Source organism: Pseudophryne corroboree, unplaced genomic scaffold (genome assembly GCF_028390025.1).
Source record: "Pseudophryne corroboree isolate aPseCor3 unplaced genomic scaffold, aPseCor3.hap2 scaffold_121, whole genome shotgun sequence".
Taxonomy (NCBI): Eukaryota; Metazoa; Chordata; class Amphibia; order Anura; family Myobatrachidae; genus Pseudophryne; species Pseudophryne corroboree.
This window is the reverse complement of record NW_026967835.1, coordinates 604,580-620,104: the sequence shown is the minus strand read 5'-3', so window position 1 is coordinate 620,104 and position 15,525 is coordinate 604,580.

The window sequence follows — 15,525 nt, the reverse complement described above, 5'->3', positions numbered from 1 at the left end:
ATTGTACCTTTGCATTTTTCTCCCAAACGAAAGACACTAGAATGAAAATTTTAAAGCCTCCTGTTAGTGCTTCATCTACACGTTATAGCCCTGCATTTTCCAATGCCTATCTCTTTGCAAAAGAGAGATATCGGCAAGGAAAAGCTGCATTGTACCTTTGCATTTTTCTCCCAAACGAAAGACACTAGAATGAAAATTTTAAAGCCTCCTGTTAGTGCTTCATCTACACGTTATAGCCCTGAATTTTCCAATGCCTATCTCTTTGCAAAAGAGAGATATCGGCAAGGAAAAGCAGCATTGTACTTTTGCATTTTTCTCCCAAACGAAAGACACTAGAATGAAAATTTTAAAGCCTCCTGTTAGTGCTTCATCTACACGTTATAGCCCTGAATTTTCCAATGCCTAGCTCTTTGCAAAAGAGAGATATTGGCAAGGAAAAGCTGTATTGTACCTTTGCATTTTTCTCCCAAACGAAGGACACTAGATTGAAAATTTTAAAGCCTCCTATTAGTGCTTCATCTACACGTTATAGCCCTGAATTTTCCAATGCCTAGCTCTTTGCAAAAGAGAGATATCGGCAAGGAAAAACGGTATTGTACCTTTGGATTTTTCTCCCAAACGAAAGACACTAGAATGAAAATTTTAAAGCCTCCTGTTAGTGCTTCATCTACACGTTATAGCCCTGAATTTTCCAATGCCTATCTCTTTGCAAAAGAGAGATATCGGCAAGGAAAAGCTGTATTGTACCTTTGCATTTTTCTCCCAAACGAAGGACACTAGAATGAAAATTTTAAAGCCTCCTATTAGTGCTTCATCTACACGTTATAGCCCTGAATTTTCCAATGCCTATCTCTTTGCAAAAGAGAGATATCGGCAAGGAAAAGCTGTATTGTACCTTTGCATTTTTCTCCCAAACGAAGGACACTAGAATGAAAATTTTAAAGCCTCCTGTTAGTGCTTCATCTACACGTTATAGCCCTGAATTTTCCAATGCCTATCTCTTTGCAAAAGAGAGATATCGGCAAAGAAAAGCTGTATTGTACCTTTGCATTTTTCTCCCAAACGAAAGACACTAGAATGAAAATTTTAAAGCCTCCTGTTAGTGCTTCATCTACACGTTATAGCCCTGAATTTTCCAATGCCTATCTCTGTGCAAAAGAGAGATATCGGCAAGGAAATGCTGTATTGTACCTTTGCATTTTTCTCCCAAACGAAAGACACTAGAATGAAAATTTTAAAGCCTCCTGTTAGTGCTTCATCTACACGTTATAGCCCTGCATTTTCCAATGCCTATCTCTTTGCAAAAGAGAGATATCGGCAAGGAAAAGCTGCATTGTACCTTTGCATTTTTCTCCCAAACGAAAGACACTAGAATGAAAATTTTAAAGCCTCCTGTTAGTGCTTCATCTACACGTTATAGCCCTGAATTTTCCAATGCCTATCTCTTTGCAAAAGAGAGATATCGGCAAGGAAAAGCAGCATTGTACTTTTGCATTTTTCTCCCAAACGAAAGACACTAGAATGAAAATTTTAAAGCCTCCTGTTAGTGCTTCATCTACACGTTATAGCCCTGAATTTTCCAATGCCTAGCTCTTTGCAAAAGAGAGATATTGGCAAGGAAAAGCTGTATTGTACCTTTGCATTTTTCTCCCAAACGAAGGACACTAGATTGAAAATTTTAAAGCCTCCTATTAGTGCTTCATCTACACGTTATAGCCCTGAATTTTCCAATGCCTAGCTCTTTGCAAAAGAGAGATATCGGCAAGGAAAAACGGTATTGTACCTTTGGATTTTTCTCCCAAACGAAAGACACTAGAATGAAAATTTTAAAGCCTCCTGTTAGTGCTTCATCTACACGTTATAGCCCTGAATTTTCCAATGCCTATCTCTTTGCAAAAGAGAGATATCGGCAAGGAAAAGCTGTATTGTACCTTTGCATTTTTCTCCCAAACGAAGGACACTAGAATGAAAATTTTAAAGCCTCCTATTAGTGCTTCATCTACACGTTATAGCCCTGAATTTTCCAATGCCTATCTCTTTGCAAAAGAGAGATATCGGCAAGGAAAAGCTGTATTGTACCTTTGCATTTTTCTCCCAAACGAAGGACACTAGAATGAAAATTTTAAAGCCTCCTGTTAGTGCTTCATCTACACGTTATAGCCCTGAATTTTCCAATGCCTATCTCTTTGCAAAAGAGAGATATCGGCAAAGAAAAGCTGTATTGTACCTTTGCATTTTTCTCCCAAACGAAAGACACTAGAATGAAAATTTTAAAGCCTCCTGTTAGTGCTTCATCTACACGTTATAGCCCTGAATTTTCCAATGCCTATCTCTTTGCAAAAGAGAGATATCGGCAAGGAAAAGCTGCATTGTACCTTTGCATTTTTCTCCCAAACGAAAGACACTAGAATGAAAATTGTAAAGCCTCCTGTTAGTGCTTCATCTACACGTTATAGCCCTGCATTTTCCAATGCCTAGCTCTTTGCAAAAGAGAGATATTGGCAAGGAAAAGCTGTATTGTACCTTTGCATTTTTCTCCCAAACGAAGGACACTAGATTGAAAATTTTAAAGCCTCCTATTAGTGCTTCATCTACACGTTATAGCCCTGAATTTTCCAATGCCTATCTCTTTGCAAAAGAGAGATATCGGCAAGGAAAAGCTGCATTGTACTTTTGCATTTTTCTCCCAAACGAAAGACACTAGAATGAAAATTTTAAAGCCTCCTGTTAGTGCTTCATCTACACGTTATAGCCCTGAATTTTACAATGCCTATCTCTTTGCAAAAGAGAGATATCGGCAAGGAAAAGCTGTATTGTACCTTTGCATTTTTCTCCCAAACGAAGGACACTAGAATGAAAATTTTAAAGCCTCCTGTTAGTGCTTCATCTACACGTTATAGCCCTGAATTTTCCAATGCCTATCTCTTTGCAAAAGAGAGATATCGGCAAGGAAAAGCTGTATTGTACCTTTGCATTTTTCTCCCAAACGAAAGACACTAGAATGAAAATTTTAAAGCCTCCTGTTAGTGCTTCATCTACACGTTATAGCCCTGAATTTTCCAATGCCTATCTCTTTGCAAAAGAGAGATATCGGCAAGGAAAAGCTGTATTGTACCTTTGCATTTTTCTCCCAAACGAAGGACACTAGAATGAAAATTTAAAAGCCTCCTGTTAGTGCTTCATCTACACGGTATAGCCCTGAATTTTCCAATGCCTAGCTCTTTGCAAAAGAGAGATATTGGCAAGGAAAAGCTGTATTGTACCTTTGCATTTTTCTCTCAAACGAAAGACACTAGAATGAAAATTTTAAAGCCTCCTGTTAGTGCTTCCTCTACACGTTATAGCCCTGCATTTTCCAATGCCTATCTCTTTGCAAAAGAGAGATATCGGCAAGGAAAAGCAGCATTGTACTTTTGCATTTTTCTCCCAAACGAAAGACACTAGAATGAAAATTTTAAAGCCTCCTGTTAGTGCTTCATCTACACGTTATAGCCCTGAATTTTCCAATGCCTATCTCTTTGCAAAAGAGAGATATCGGCAAGGAAAAGCTGTATTGTACCTTTGCATTTTTCTCCCAAACGAAGGACACTAGATTGAAAATTTTAAAGCCTCCTATTAGTGCTTCATCTACACGTTATAGCCCTGAATTTTCCAATGCCTATCTCTTTGCAAAAGAGAGATATCGGCAAGGAAAAGCTGTATTGTACCTTTGCATTTTTCTCCCAAACGAAGGACACTAGAATGAAAATTTAAAAGCCTCCTGTTAGTGCTTCATCTACACGTTATAGCCCTGAATTTTCCAATGCCTATCTCTTTGCAAAAGAGAGATATCGGCAAGGAAAAGCTGTATTGTACCTTTGCATTTTTCTCCCAAACGAAGGACACTAGAATGAAAATTTTAAAGCCTCCTGTTATTGCTTCATCTACACGTTATAGCCCTGAATTTTCAAAATGCCTATCTCTTTGCAAAAGAGAGATATCGGCAAGGAAAAGCTGTATTGTACCTTTGCATTTTTCTCCCAAACGAAAGACACTAGAATGAAAATTTTAAAGCCTCCTGTTAGTGCTTCATCTACACGTTATAGCCCTGAATTTTACAATGCCTATCTCTTTGCAAAAGAGAGATATCGGCAAGGAAAAGCTGTATTGTACCTTTGCATTTTTCTCCCAAACGAAGGACACTAGAATGAAAATTTTAAAGCCTCCTGTTAGTGCTTCATCTACACGTTATAGCCCTTAATTTTCCAATGCCTAGCTCTTTGCAAAAGAGAGATATTGGCAAGGAAAAGATGTATTGTACCTTTGCATTTTTCTCCCAAACGAAAGACACTAGAATGAAAATTTTAAAGCCTACTGTTAATGCTTCATCTACACGTTATAGCCCTGAATTTTCCAATGCCTATCTCTTTGCAAAAGAGAGATATCGGCAAGGAAAAGCTGTATTGTACCTTTGCATTTTTCTCCCAAACGAAAGACACTAGAATGAAAATTTTAAAGCCTCCTGTTAGTGCTTCATCTACACGTTATAGCCCTGAATTTTCCAATGCCTATCTCTTTGCAAAAGAGAGATATCGGCAAGGAAAAGCTGTATTGTACCTTTGCATTTTTCTCTCAAACGAAAGACACTAGAATGAAAATTTTAAAGCCTCCTGTTAGTGCTTCATCTACACGTTATAGCCCTGCATTTTCCAATGCCTATCTCTTTGCAAAAGAGAGATATCGGCAAGGAAAAGCAGCATTGTACTTTTGCATTTTTCTCCCAAACGAAAGACACTAGAATGAAAATTTTAAAGCCTCCTGTTAGTGCTTCATCTACACGTTATAGCCCTGAATTTTCCAATGCCTATCTCTTTGCAAAAGAGAGATATCGGCAAGGAAAAGCTGTATTGTACCTTTGCATTTTTCTCCCAAACGAAGGACACTAGATTGAAAATTTTAAAGCCTCCTATTAGTGCTTCATCTACACGTTATAGCCCTGAATTTTCCAATGCCTATCTCTTTGCAAAAGAGAGATATCGGCAAGGAAAAGCTGTATTGTACCTTTGCATTTTTCTCCCAAACGAAGGACACTAGAATGAAAATTTAAAAGCCTCCTGTTAGTGCTTCATCTACACGTTATAGCCCTGAATTTTCCAATGCCTATCTCTTTGCAAAAGAGAGATATCGGCAAGGAAAAGCTGTATTGTACCTTTGCATTTTTCTCCCAAACGAAGGACACTAGAATGAAAATTTTAAAGCCTCCTGTTATTGCTTCATCTACACGTTATAGCCCTGAATTTTCAAAATGCCTATCTCTTTGCAAAAGAGAGATATCGGCAAGGAAAAGCTGTATTGTACCTTTGCATTTTTCTCCCAAACGAAAGACACTAGAATGAAAATTTTAAAGCCTCCTGTTAGTGCTTCATCTACACGTTATAGCCCTGAATTTTACAATGCCTATCTCTTTGCAAAAGAGAGATATCGGCAAGGAAAAGCTGTATTGTACCTTTGCATTTTTCTCCCAAACGAAGGACACTAGAATGAAAATTTTAAAGCCTCCTGTTAGTGCTTCATCTACACGTTATAGCCCTGAATTTTCCAATGCCTATCTCTTTGCAAAAGAGAGATATCGGCAAGGAAAAGCTGTATTGTACCTTTGCATTTTTCTCCCAAACGAAAGACACTAGAATGAAAATTTTAAAGCCTCCTGTTAGTGCTTCATCTACACGTTATAGCCCTGAATTTTCCAATGCCTATCTCTTTGCAAAAGAGAGATATCGGCAAGGAAAAGCTGTATTGTACCTTTGCATTTTTCTCCCAAACGAAGGACACTAGAATGTAAATTTAAAAGCCTCCTGTTAGTGCTTCATCTACACGTTATAGCCCTGAATTTTCCAATGCCTAGCTCTTTGCAAAAGAGAGATATTGGCAAGGAAAAGCTGTATTGTACCTTTGCATTTTTCTCTCAAACGAAAGACACTAGAATGAAAATTTTAAAGCCTCCTGTTAGTGCTTCATCTACACGTTATAGCCCTGCATTTTCCAATGCCTATCTCTTTGCAAAAGAGAGATATCGGCAAGGAAAAGCAGCATTGTACTTTTGCATTTTTCTCCCAAACGAAAGACACTAGAATGAAAATTTTAAAGCCTCCTGTTAGTGCTTCATCTACACGTTATAACCCTGAATTTTCCAATGCCTATCTCTTTGCAAAAGAGAGATATCGGCAAGGAAAAGCTGTATTGTACCTTTGCATTTTTCTCTCAAACGAAGGACACTAGATTGAAAATTTTAAAGCCTCCTATTAGTGCTTCATCTACACGTTATAGCTCTGAATTTTCCAATGCCTATCTCTTTGCAAAAGAGAGATATCGGCAAGGAAAAGCTGTATTGTACCTTTGCATTTTTCTCCCAAACGAAGGACACTAGAATGAAAATTTTAAAGCCTCCTGTTAGTGCTTCATCTACACGTTATAGCCCTGCATTTTCCAATGCCTATCTCTTTGCAAAAGAGAGATATCGGCAAGGAAAAGCAGCATTGTACTTTTGCATTTTTCTCCCAAACGAAAGACACTAGAATGAAAATTTTAAAGCCTCCTGTTAGTGCTTCATCTGCACGTTATAGCCCTGAATTTTCCAATGCCTATCTCTTTGCAAAAGAGATATATTGGCAAGGAAAAACTGTATTGTACCTTTGCATTTTTCTCCCAAACGAAAGACACTAGAATGAAAATTTTAAAGCCTCCTGTTAGTGCTTCATCTACACGTTATAGCCCTGAATTTTCCAATGCCTATCTCTTTGCAAAAGAGAGATATCGGCAAGGAAAAGCTGTATTGTACCTTTGCATTTTTCTCCCAAACGAAGGACACTAGAATGAAAATTTTAAAGCCTCCTGTTAGTGCTTCATCTACACGTTATAGCCCTGAATTTTCCAATGCCTATCTCTTTGCAAAAGAGAGATATCGGCAAGGAAAAGCTGTATTGTACCTTTGCATTTTTCTCCCAAACGAAAGACACTAGAATGAAAATTTTAAAGCCTCCTGTTAGGGCTTCATCTACACGTTATAGCCCTGAATTTTCCAATGCCTATCTCTTTGCAAAAGAGAGATATCGGCAAGGAAAAGCTGTATTGTACCTTTGCATTTTTCTCCCAAACGAAGGACACTAGAATGAAAAATTAAAAGCCTCCTGTTAGTGCTTCATCTACACGGTATAGCCCTGAATTTTCCAATGCCTAGCTCTTTGCAAAAGAGAGATATCGGCAAGGAAAAGCTGTATTGTACCTTTGCATTTTTCTCCCAAACGAAGGACACTAGAATGAAAATTTTAAAGCCTCCTGTTAGTGCTTCATCTGCACGTTATAGCCCTGAATTTTCCAATGCCTATCTCTTTGCAAAAGAGATATATTGGCAAGGAAAAACTGTATTGTACCTTTGCATTTTTCTCCTAAACGAAAGACACTAGAATGAAAATTTTAAAGCCTCCTGTTAGTGCTTCATCTACACGTTATAGCCCTGAATTTTCCAATGCCTAGCTCTTTGCAAAAGAGAGATATTGGCAAGGAAAAGCTGTATTGTACCTTTGCATTTTTCTCCCAAACGAAAGACACTAGAATGAAAAATTTAAAGCCTACTGTTAATGCTTCATCTACACGTTATAGCCCTGAATTTTCCAATGCCTAGCTCTTTGCAAAAGAGAGATATCGGCAAGGAAAAGCTGTATTGTACCTTTGCATTTTTCTCCCAAACGAAAGACACTAGAATGAAAATTTTAAAGCCTCCTGTTAGTGCTTCATCTACACGTTATAGCCCTGAATTTTCCAATGCCTATCTCTTTGCAAAAGAGAGATATCGGCAAGGAAAAGCTGTATTGTACCTTTGCATTTTTCTCCCAAACGAAGGACACTAGAATGAAAATTTTAAAGCCTCCTATTAGTGCTTCATCTACACGTTATAGCCCTGAATTTTCCAATGCCTATCTCTTTGCAAAAGAGAGATATCGGCAAGGAAAAGCTGTATTGTACCTTTGCATTTTTCTCCCAAACGAAGGACTCTAGAATGAAAATTAAAAGCCTCCTGTTAGTGCTTCATCTACACGGTATAGCCCTGAATTTTCCAATGCCTAGCTCTTTGCAAAAGAGAGATATTGGCAAGGAAAAGCTGTATTGTACCTTTGCATTTTTCTCCCAAACGAAGGACACTAGAATGAAAATTTTAAAGCCTCCTGTTAGTGCTTCACCTGCACGTTATAGCCCTGAATTTTCCAATGCCTATCTCTTTGCAAAAGAGATATATTGGCAAGGAAAAACTGTATTGTACCTTTGCATTTTTCTCCTAAACGAAAGACACTAGAATGAAAATTTTAAAGCCTCCTGTTAGTGCTTCATCTACACGTTATAGCCCTTAATTTTCCAATGCCTAGCTCTTTGCAAAAGAGAGATATTGGCAAGGAAAAGATGTATTGTACCTTTGCATTTTTCTCCCAAACGAAAGACACTAGAATGAAAATTTTAAAGCCTACTGTTAATGCTTCATCTACACGTTATAGCCCTGAATTTTCCAATGCCTAGCTCTTTGCAAAAGAGAGATATCGGCAAGGAAAAGCTGTATTGTACCTTTGCATTTTTCTCCCAAACGAAAGACACTAGAATGAAAATTTTAAAGCCTCCTGTTAGTGCTTCATCTACACGTTATAGCCCTGAATTTTCCAATGCCTATCTCTTTGCAAAAGAGAGATATCGGCAAGGAAAAGCTGTATTGTACCTTTGCATTTTTCTCCCAAACGAAGGACACTAGAATGAAAATTTTAAAGCCTCCTATTAGTGCTTCATCTACACGTTATAGCCCTGAATTTTCCAATGCCTATCTCTTTGCAAAAGAGAGATATCGGCAAGGAAAAGCTGTATTGTACCTTTGCATTTTTCTCCCAAACGAAGGACTCTAGAATTAAAATTTTAAAGCCTCCTGTTAGTGCTTCATCTACACGTTATAGCCCTGAATTTGCCAATGCCTATCTCTTTGCAAAAGAGAGATATCGGCAAGGAAAAGCTGTATTGTACCTTTGCATTTTTCTCCCAAACGAAGGACACTAGAATGAAAATTTTAAAGCCTCCTATTAGTGCTTCATCTACACGTTATAGCCCTTAATTTTCCAATGCCTATCTCTTTTCAAAAGAGAGATATCGGCAAGGAAAAGCTGTATTGTACCTTTGCAGTTTTCTCCCAAACGAAGGACACTAGAATGAAAATTTTAAAGCCTCCTGCTAGTGCTTCATCTACACGTTATAGCCCTGAATTTTCCAATGCCTATCTCTTTGCAAAAGAGAGATATCGGCATGGAAAAGCTGTATTGTACCTTTGCATTTTTCTCCCAAACGAAGGACACTAGAATGAAAATGTAAAAGCCTCCTGCTGGTGCTTCATCTACACGGTATAGCCCTGAATTTTCCAATGCCTAGCTCTTTGCAAAAGAGAGATATTGGCAAGGAAAAGCTGTATTGTACCTTTGCATTTTTCTTCCAAACGAAGGACACTAGATTGAAAATTTTAAAGCCTCCTATTAGTGCTTCATCTACACGTTATAGCCCTGAATTTTCCAATGCCTAGCTCTTTGCAAAAGAGAGATATCGGCAAGGAAAAGCTGTATTGTACCTGTGCATTTTTCTCCCAAACGAAAGACACTAGAATGAAAATTTTAAAGCCTCCTGTTAGTGCTTCATCTACACGTTATAGCCCTGAATTTTCCAATGCCTATTTCTTTGCAAAAGAGAGATATCGGCAAGGAAAAGCTGTATTGTACCTTTGCATTTTTCTCCCAAACGAAGGACACTAGAATGAAAATTTTAAAGCCTCCTATTAGTGCTTCATCTACACGTTATAGCCCTGAATTTTACAATGCCTATCTCTTTGCAAAAGAGAGATATCGGCAAGGAAAAGCTGTATTGTACCTTTGCATTTTTCTCCCAAACGAAGGACACTAGAATGAAAATTTTAAAGCCTCCTGTTAGTGCTTCATCTACACGTTATAGCCCTGAATTTTCCAATGCCTATCTCTTTGCAAAAGAGAGATATCGGCAAGGAAAAGCTGTATTGTACCTTTGCATTTTTCTCCCAAACGAAAGACACTAGAATGAAAATTTTAAAGCCTCCTGTTAGTGCTTCATCTACACGTTATAGCCCTGAATTTTCCAATGCCTATCTCTTTGCAAAAGAGAGATATCGGCAAGGAAAAGCTGTATTGTACCTTTGCATTTTTCTCCCAAACGAAGGACACTAGAATGTAAATTTAAAAGCCTCCTGTTAGTGCTTCATCTACACGTTATAGCCCTGAATTTTCCAATGCCTAGCTCTTTGCAAAAGAGAGATATTGGCAAGGAAAAGCTGTATTGTACCTTTGCATTTTTCTCTCAAACGAAAGACACTAGAATGAAAATTTTAAAGCCTCCTGTTAGTGCTTCATCTACACGTTATAGCCCTGCATTTTCCAATGCCTATCTCTTTGCAAAAGAGAGATATCGGCAAGGAAAAGCAGCATTGTACTTTTGCATTTTTCTCCCAAACGAAAGACACTAGAATGAAAATTTTAAAGCCTCCTGTTAGTGCTTCATCTACACGTTATAACCCTGAATTTTCCAATGCCTATCTCTTTGCAAAAGAGAGATATCGGCAAGGAAAAGCTGTATTGTACCTTTGCATTTTTCTCTCAAACGAAGGACACTAGATTGAAAATTTTAAAGCCTCCTATTAGTGCTTCATCTACACGTTATAGCCCTGAATTTTCCAATGCCTATCTCTTTGCAAAAGAGAGATATCGGCAAGGAAAAGCTGTATTGTACCTTTGCATTTTTCTCCCAAACGAAGGACACTAGAATGAAAATTTTAAAGCCTCCTGTTAGTGCTTCATCTACACGTTATAGCCCTGCATTTTCCAATGCCTATCTCTTTGCAAAAGAGAGATATCGGCAAGGAAAAGCAGCATTGTACTTTTGCATTTTTCTCCCAAACGAAAGACACTAGAATGAAAATTTTAAAGCCTCCTGTTAGTGCTTCATCTGCACGTTATAGCCCTGAATTTTCCAATGCCTATCTCTTTGCAAAAGAGATATATTGGCAAGGAAAAACTGTATTGTACCTTTGCATTTTTCTCCCAAACGAAAGACACTAGAATAAAAATTTTAAAGCCTCCTGTTAGTGCTTCATCTACACGTTATAGCCCTGAATTTTCCAATGCCTATTTCTTTGCAAAAGAGAGATATCGGCAAGGAAAAGCTGTATTGTACCTTTGCATTTTTCTCCCAAACGAAGGACACTAGAATGAAAATTTTAAAGCCTCCTGTTAGTGCTTCATCTACACGTTATAGCCCTGAATTTTCCAATGCCTATCTCTTTGCAAAAGAGAGATATCGGCAAGGAAAAGCTGTATTGTACCTTTGCATTTTTCTCCCAAACGAAGGACTCTAGAATGAAAATTAAAAGCCTCCTGTTAGTGCTTCATCTACACGTTATAGCCCTGAATTTTCCAATGCCTAGCTCTTTGCAAAAGAGAGATATCGGCAAGGAAAAGCTGTATTGTACCTTTGCATTTTTCTCCCAAACGAAGGACACTAGAATGAAAATTTTAAAGCCTCCTGTTAGTGCTTCACCTGCACGTTATAGCCCTGAATTTTCCAATGCCTATCTCTTTGCAAAAGAGATATATTGGCAAGGAAAAACTGTATTGTACCTTTGCATTTTTCTCCTAAACGAAAGACACTAGAATGAAAATTTTAAAGCCTCCTGTTAGTGCTTCATCTACACGTTATAGCCCTTAATTTTCCAATGCCTAGCTCTTTGCAAAAGAGAGATATTGGCAAGGAAAAGATGTATTGTACCTTTGCATTTTTCTCCCAAACGAAAGACACTAGAATGAAAATTTTAAAGCCTACTGTTAATGCTTCATCTACACGTTATAGCCCTGAATTTTCCAATGCCTAGCTCTTTGCAAAAGAGAGATATCGGCAAGGAAAAGCTGTATTGTACCTTTGCATTTTTCTCCCAAACGAAAGACACTAGAATGAAAATTTTAAAGCCTCCTGTTAGTGCTTCATCTACACGTTATAGCCCTGAATTTTCCAATGCCTATCTCTTTGCAAAAGAGAGATATCGGCAAGGAAAAGCTGTATTGTACCTTTGCATTTTTCTCCCAAACGAAGGACACTAGAATGAAAATGTTAAAGCCTCCTATTAGTGCTTCATCTACACGTTATAGCCCTGAATTTTCCAATGCCTATCTCTTTGCAAAAGAGAGATATCGGCAAGGAAAAGCTGTATTGTACCTTTGCATTTTTCTCCCAAACGAAGGACTCTAGAATTAAAATTTTAAAGCCTCCTGTTAGTGCTTCATCTACACGTTATAGCCCTGAATTTTCCAATGCCTATCTCTTTGCAAAAGAGAGATATCGGCAAGGAAAAGCTGTTATTGTACCTTTGCATTTTTCTCCCAAACGAAGGACACTAGAATGAAAATTTTAAAGCCTCCTATTAGTGCTTCATCTACACGTTATAGCCCTTAATTTTCCAATGCCTATCTCTTTGCAAAAGAGAGATATCGGCAAGGAAAAGCTGTATTGTACCTTTGCAGTTTTCTCCCAAACGAAGGACACTAGAATGAAAATTTTAAAGCCTCCTGCTAGTGCTTCATCTACACGTTATAGCCCTGAATTTTCCAATGCCTATCTCTTTGCAAAAGAGAGATATCGGCAAGGAAAAGCTGTATTGTACCTTTGCGTTTTTCTCCCAAACGAAAGACACTAGAATGAAAATTTTAAAGCCTCCTGTTAGTGCTTCATCTACACGTTATAGCCCTGAATTTTCCAATGCCTATCTCTTTGCAAAAGAGAGATATCGGCATGGAAAAGCTGTATTGTACCTTTGCATTTTTCTCCCAAACGAAGGACACTAGAATGAAAATTTAAAAGCCTCCTGCTGGTGCTTCATCTACACGGTATAGCCCTGAATTTTCCAATGCCTAGCTCTTTGCAAAAGAGAGATATTGGCAAGGAAAAGCTGTATTGTACCTTTGCATTTTTCTCCCAAACGAAGGACACTAGATTGAAAATTTTAAAGCCTCCTATTAGTGCTTCATCTACACGTTATAGCCCTGAATTTTCCAATGCCTATCTCTTTGCAAAAGAGAGATATCGGCAAGGAAAAGCTGTATTGTACCTTTGCATTTTTCTCCCAAACGAAGGACACTAGAATGAAAATTTTAAAGCCTCCTGTTATTGCTTCATCTACACGTTATAGCCCTGAATTTTCCAATGCCTATCTCTTTGCAAAAGAGAGATATCGGCAAGGAAAAGCTGTATTGTACCTTTGCATTTTTCTCCCAAACGAAAGACACTAGAATGAAAATTTTAAAGCCTCCTGTTAGTGCTTCATCTACACGTTATAGCCCTGAATTTTACAATACCTATCTCTTTGCAAAAGAGAGATATCGGCAAGGAAAAGCTGTATTGTACCTTTGCATTTTTCTCCCAAACGAAGGACACTAGAATGAAAATTTTAAAGCCTCCTGTTAGTGCTTCATCTACACGTTATAGCCCTGAATTTTCCAATGCCTATCTCTTTGCAAAAGAGAGATATCGGCAAGGAAAAGCTGTATTGTACCTTTGCATTTTTCTCCCAAACGAAAGACACTAGAATGAAAATTTTAAAGCCTCCTGTTAGTGCTTCATCTACACGTTATAGCCCTGAATTTTCCAATGCCTATCTCTTTGCAAAAGAGAGATATCGGCAAGGAAAAGCTGTATTGTACCTTTGCATTTTTCTCCCAAACGAAGGACACTAGAATGAAAATTTAAAAGCCTCCTGTTAGTGCTTCATCTACACGGTATAGCCCTGAATTTTCCAATGCCTAGCTCTTTGCAAAAGAGAGATATTGGCAAGGAAAAGCTGTATTGTACCTTTGCATTTTTCTCTCAAACGAAAGACACTAGAATGAAAATTTTAAAGCCTCCTGTTAGTGCTTCATCTACACGTTATAGCCCTGCATTTTCCAATGCCTATCTCTTTGCAAAAGAGAGATATCGGCAAGGAAAAGCAGCATTGTACTTTTGCATTTTTCTCCCAAACGAAAGACACTAGAATGAAAATTTTAAAGCCTCCTGTTAGTGCTTCATCTACACGTTATAGCCCTGAATTTTCCAATGCCTATCTCTTTGCAAAAGAGAGATATCGGCAAGGAAAAGCTGTATTGTACCTTTGCATTTTTCTCCCAAACGAAGGACACTAGATTGAAAATTTTAAAGCCTCCTATTAGTGCTTCATCTACACGTTATAGCCCTGAATTTTCCAATGCCTATCTCTTTGCAAAAGAGAGATATCGGCAAGGAAAAGCTGTATTGTACCTTTGCATTTTTCTCCCAAACGAAGGACACTAGAATGAAAATTTTAAAGCCTCCTGTTAGTGCTTCATCTACACGTTATAGCCCTGAATTTTCCAATGCCTATCTCTTTGCAAAAGAGAGATATCGGCAAGGAAAAGCTGTATTGTACCTTTGCATTTTTCTCCCAAACGAAAGACACTAGAATGAAAATTTTAAAGCCTCCTGTTAGTGCTTCATCTACACGTTATAGCCCTGCATTTTCCAATGCCTATCTCTTTGCAAAAGAGAGATATCGGCAAGGAAAAGCAGCATTGTACTTTTGCATTTTTCTCCCAAACGAAAGACACTAGAATGAAAATTTTAAAGCCTCCTGTTAGTGCTTCATCTACACGTTATAGCCCTGAATTTTCCAATGCCTATCTCTTTGCAAAAGAGAGATATCGGCAAGGAAAAGCTGTATTGTACCTTTGCATTTTTCTCCCAAACGAAGGACACTAGATTGAAAATTTTAAAGCCTCCTATTAGTGCTTCATCTACACGTTATAGCCCTGAATTTTCCAATGCCTATCTCTTTGCAAAAGAGAGATATCGGCAAGGAAAAGCTGTATTGTACCTTTGCATTTTTCTCCCAAACGAAGGACACTAGAATGAAAATTTTAAAGCCTCCTGTTATTGCTTCATCTACACGTTATAGCCCTGAATTTTCCAATGCCTATCTCTTTGCAAAAGAGAGATATCGGCAAGGAAAAGCTGTATTGTACCTTTGCATTTTTCTCCCAAACGAAAGACACTAGAATGAAAATTTTAAAGCCTCCTGTTAGTGCTTCATCTACACGTTATAGCCCTGAATTTTACAATACCTATCTCTTTGCAAAAGAGAGATATCGGCAAGGAAAAGCTGTATTGTACCTTTGCATTTTTCTCCCAAACGAAGGACACTAGAATGAAAATTTTAAAGCCTCCTGTTAGTGCTTCATCTACACGTTATAGCCCTGAATTTTCCAATGCCTATCTCTTTGCAAAAGAGAGATATCGGCAAGGAAAAGCTGTATTGTACCTTTGCATTTTTCTCCCAAACGAAAGACACTAGAATGAAAATTTTAAAGCCTCCTGTTAGTGCTTCATCTACACGTTATAGCCCTGAATTTTCCAATGCCTATCTCTTTGCAAAAGAGAGATATC